We start from the raw sequence: 5,377 nt of genomic DNA, 5'->3' as shown, positions 1-5,377 counted from the left end.
CGCACAGCCACACGCCCACGCACACGCATGGCAGGAGCACAGCCACACGCCCACACACTTGCCCATGCAGATGTACAGCAGGAGCGCAGCCATGCGCCCACACACACGCTTACGCCCACACCCACGCAGACGCATGGCAGGAGCACAGCCACACGCCCACACACACGCATGGCAGGAGCACGGCCACGTGCCCACGCACACACATACACACTGCAGGAGCACAGCCACACGCCCCCACACACATGGCAGGACAGCCACGTGCCCACACACATGCACAGCAGGAGCACAGCCACTCACCCATGCACACACATACGCATGGCAGGAGCACAGCCACATGCACACGCCCATGCACACACACAGCAGGAGCACAGCCATGCACACATACACATGCACACACATGGCAGGAGCACAGCCACGTGCCCACATACACGCACATGCATGGCAGGAGCACAGCCACGCACCCATGCACACACACATGCATGGCGGGAGCACAGCCAGATGCACACCACATACGCATGGCAGGAGCACAGCCACATGCACACGCCCATGCACACACACAGCAGGAGCACAGCCATGCACACATACACATGCACACACATGGCAGGAGCACAGCCACGTGCCCACATACACGCACATGCATGGCAGGAGCACAGCCACGCACCCATGCACACACACATGCATGGCGGGAGCACAGCCAGATGCACACGCCCATGCACACACATGGCAGGAGCACAGCCATGCACCCATGCACATGCATGGCAGGAGCACAGCCACATGCACATGCACACACATGCATGGCAGGAGCACAGCCACATGCACACGCCCATGCACACACACGGCAGGGGCACAGCCACACACACATGCACATGCACACACATGGCAGGAGCACAGCCACATGCACACACACATGCCCATGCACACACATGGCAGGAGCACAGCCACGCGCCCATGCACACACACACACAGCAGGAGCACAGCCACATGCACAGCCACACGCACATGCACACATACAGCAGGAGCACAGGCACACGCACATGCACACACACACGCACGGCAGGAGCACAGCCACACGCACATGCACATGCCCATGCACATGCATGGCAGGAGCACAGCCACGCACTCATGCACACGCACATGCATGGCAGGAGCATAGCCACGTGCCCACGCGCACACACAGGCACGGCAGGAGCACAGCCACACACACATGCACATGCCCACGCACACGCATGGCAGGAGCACAGCCACGTGCCCACGCACGCCGTGCTGGCAGGCTGAGCCTCATCGGTGCGGCCTCCTTGTTCCCTCCCACGGCACTCAGGCCCTGCCTCTGCCCAGAGCTCAGCTGAGGTACCCGGCGCCCCGCCTCATCTGACCGAGGCCTTCCCACGGCACCCTGGCCCTGCTGTGCTGCGCCCTTACCCTCTGCAACAGCACTCTGGAGATTCGGGACTGCCCTGGTGGGCACAGGGCCTCGTGTGGGCTGGGTCCAGCGAGGCCCAGGGGCAGGGCCTGGGGCGACGGGCGTGGGGACCAGCTGCCCACCAGGCCCGTCTCCTTGGTGATGGCTGTTAGGGAGGCACCCCGAAGCCCTTCACGCTGACTCACGCCGTCTCCATCTGCAACCTCATCTGTCCATTCTTTCCCCAGGCCAGGGGCTTGGCCAGAACTGGGCCGGAACATGTGAGGCCACTGCCACCCGGGCCTCAGGCCTGGCTCTCTGGGTATGGAGAGCCTGTGGGCAGAGTGCCCACTGCACGTCTGGGGAGGGCTGAACTCCTGGCCCTCGGTGCTCTGCACATGGCGCAGCCCACAAGGCCTCTGTCCCTCAAAGGACCAGTGAGGGTCTGGGACCCCTCCCTCCGAGAACTTGTTTCACGGCCCGCGGCCCCTGCTGGGCACTTGCAGACGCTTTCCTGCCCTTTTCCGTGTCTCCGGCCGGGTGACCCTGACAGCTCTGCCCCTCACTCAGCCTTGAGCTCCAGGCTGGTCTCTGAGGGTGAGTCCCCACCCCGTCCCACCTGGGCCCACGGAGGGGCCCTCTTTGCCGGAGGTGGCGTGTCCAGGGCTGTGAGGCCAGAGCGGCCTGAGCACACCTGGGCCCGGCCTGGGGACAGACAGGAGGGAGTGGCAGAGCCCTGCCCACCTCGCGTCCCTGCTGTAAGGCGGGTATGCCACGGGGCTGGCCTCAGAGGTGCCTTTGGACTGGGGAGGCCTGGGACGGCATGTCTGTCATCTGGCTACGTGGCCAGACGAAGAGTGGGGACGGCTGACGGCCACTGCTCACCTGTCCCAGGGCCATCGCGTGGCCCACACTGCTGCCCACGATGCCATCCTCCCACCAGAGCCAGTAGCGGCCGCTCTTGACGTGGAACTAGACTGGGGCTGGCATTGGCCCTTCCAGGGAGTGACTGAGGGCTGGTGACTTCAGGGCTTCTCTCCTGGAGGGGCAGTGGCCGGGTGGCAGAGTGGCAGCGTGCCCCTCCCTGGCTGAGCTGGGACGTGTGGATCTCTCCGCGGGACTGGCTTGTCTTCCCGAGTTGCTGGCTCTGTCCTGGCCACCGACGCCGGGAAGGGCTGAAGATGGCCAGTCACGGCCACATCCACCTGTGCCAACCCCAGGGTTTCGGGACGTTCTGAGAGGCCTGGTCAGAGCCACCGCAGGGAGCCAGCTGGGAGGAGGTCACGTGAGGCCGTGGGCCTTGTCCTGTCGAGGGGACCGTTGGCAACGTGAGGAGCAGGCTTCCTGGATGCCGCCCTCCTTCTGGGCCTCCCACCTGTTGTCTCCTCTGCTGGTCAGGCCAGTCCTCTTCATCCTGTGGGCCCATCTGTGGATACCTCCTCAGGAAGCCCGCCAGGATGATGTGTCTCCCAGGCCCTGTGTCTACCGCTGGGCTGAGCTGGGCTCTGGTGCCCTCCTGTGCTCCTCCCCTGGCCAGCCTCAAGGCCCTGACCTGGAACCCAGGCCTTCCCTGTCCTTCCCTGTGCTCCTCTCCCAGCCGTCAGGAACTGCCACCAGGCAGAGACGGGGAAGGAGGTGCAAGAGGGCGGCACGCACTTCTCCAGGGCCAGCTAATTGATGAAATTGACTGACGAGCACAGGAAATTAATTGTGGTTTTGAAATGGACTGTTTTCTCATGTGTGTGCCACTATCAGTGGGCGCTAGTGGAGCTGCTGCCAGTGGCCGTTCTCAGAGCTGGGGCGCTGGGACGCGGCGGCTCTCAGGAGCCATGTACCCGGAGTGGCCGAGGGCCCCGGTGCTGTGCTCCTGCTGCTGGTGTGCGGTGCCTGTGGCCAGCCTGATTGGACCGCACAGCCTTGGGATCCCCCAGGGAGGCTTATGTCCTGGATGCTGGGGTGGAGCAGGGCAGGTGTGGGCTCCCAGACCAGGCTCTCCCTGGGGTCCCTGTTCAGTCTTGCACACGCTGTGCTCCTGCTGGGTCCCACCTTGGCCTGAGGGACTCTGCCCCAGAGAGCCACCACTTGGCCAGTTTGGCTGTGTCCTGGGCTGTGCGTCCTTGCTGACCTGCACAGAAGCTCTGAGGCCCCCTGGTTGTGCGCTGGAGGGCTTCTGCTGCGGCCCTGGCACTGGGCGAGGGCTGGTGGTAGCCCTTGTGCAGGCGTGGCCCTCAGCTGGGAGCAGGCAGCCCAGTGAGAGCTCACTTCCTTCCTCCGGCCGCCCTCCGGCACCCCCAGGGTATTGGGGTGGCTGTGTCTGAACAGTGGGGCCCACTGGTTCTGGGCTGGCAGGCCCAGGCCCCTGGCTGAGGCTCTTTTTCCTTTCCTGGCTTCTGGCAGTCAGTTGCAGGTGCCAGCTCGGCCGGCCCTGGCGCCAGTGCCGGTGGGCAGGATCTGTGATGTGACCACGGTGCAGATAGAGCAGCCCCTCCGCAGCAGGGGCTGGCCTTGTCCAGTCCAGGCCTTCCGGGCTCGGATGGAGGTTTCCAGAAGACGAGGGATTCTTCCGAAAGCTGCGGCATGGGAGCCCTGCCGAGCTGCCAGCCTGCCACCCGTGGAACTCGCACTCCAGACAGCAAGGCCGGACTCCCGGGTTCCAGCCGGTGCCCACGCTGGCCCCTGCACAGCAGCCCTGCGGCCTGTGATCCCATGAGCCAGTGCTGACCTTGTGGTGTCCACACCATGTCCTGCTGGCTCCTGCAGGGCCGATGGGCACCTGGTCCAGCAGGAAGGTCGTCAGGCCTTTCTGCTCTGACAGGGTGTCTCTGCGCACGGCACAGGAACGGGGACCCCTCAGGAGGTAGAGTCTGTCTGGGCAGACCCCAACTTCTCGAACTGACATGGCGCCACAGGCAGAGATGAACCCACCGAGCAGACGCTGGAGTCAGAGCTCAGGCCCCGTGGAGACCCTCAGCAGAATGGCCAGGGCCACACCCGGTCCGGCTCCTTCGGAAGGCCCCGGAGCCAGCTTCGACCCTGATGTGCAGTGGAGGAGGGGCAGCACTTGACCTGCCTTTCCATCAGGATGGGCAGCCAGAAGCCTTTCCTTTAGAAGTTTCTCTCTGAACTTCGCCATCCCTGTGGTGGAGCGGCCCTGGACGTATGCAGACTGGAGCCGATGTCCGGAGAGGCCCACGGGGTGGGCAGGCAGCCAGCCCGCATCGGTTGCCTGTGTCCGTCCCAGCTTAGATGCGGCAGGGACAGATGTAGCCGTGACCTGGGACCGCCGGCATGCTGTACCTGCTGTACAGGGTCTTCGCGGTGCTGCGGGATGCCCTTGGCCCGTTAGAGGGTGACCATGCCTCGCTCGGGTGTGAGCCTGACTGGAGTCTGGCCCTGAGGCTCCGTGGGCTCCGTGGTCATCGTGCGATGGCCGCATGAATTGCTGACGCAGCACGGGGCGAGGACGTGCAGGCGGGCACCCTGCTGGGAGGCTCTGTCCCCTCCTGCTCCTGGTCCTTCAGGGTCACCGTGTGAATGACATGGCGTCTGGACCGACGTGGAACCCCTCTCCTTGCCTCTGACCAGAGGGCTTCGCACGCCTCCTTTGTAACTGGCAGGACCCGCCGGCTGAATGGCAGACTATCCTCTTCCGTCTTGGCTCACACCTGCCGGAAACACCAACACACGACGTGCTTCCTTAGAGGCCTCCTGGCATGCTTCTCCTGGCTCCCACACATGCTGGGCTCGCCTCCCTGCCTTTCTTTGGGTGCCTTGGCCTTGGCTGGCCCTGCCCGGCTCTGTCCCTCGGGGAGGGCCGGAGGGGAGCCTCGTGCCCAGGCGCTTGGCCCGCAGCAGTCTGGGGAGGTGGATGCCCGCCTTCGCAGCCTCCCGGGCGGGATAGGGAGCAGGTTAGCAGAAAGTGTGTGTACGTTTGGGAGGATTTGGGCTTGCCACTGAGTACTGGGGATGCTTGTGGAG

General features: G+C 64.6%; 1 protein-coding gene across 1 annotated transcript in view; it reads left to right on the top strand.

Annotated features, from left to right (window-relative positions):
- KCNQ2 (potassium voltage-gated channel subfamily Q member 2) overlaps positions 1-5,377 on the top strand; it is a gene marked incomplete at its 5' end in the record, with an annotated part of 52,517 nt that overhangs the window by 10,333 nt on the left and 36,807 nt on the right.

This window comes from Tupaia chinensis, unplaced genomic scaffold (genome assembly GCF_000334495.1).
Source record: "Tupaia chinensis unplaced genomic scaffold, TupChi_1.0 Scaffold144472_1, whole genome shotgun sequence".
NCBI classification, from domain to species: Eukaryota; Metazoa; Chordata; class Mammalia; order Scandentia; family Tupaiidae; genus Tupaia; species Tupaia belangeri.
The sequence above is the reverse complement of the archived record's forward strand: the minus strand, read 5'-3'. Positions and strand labels throughout refer to the sequence as shown.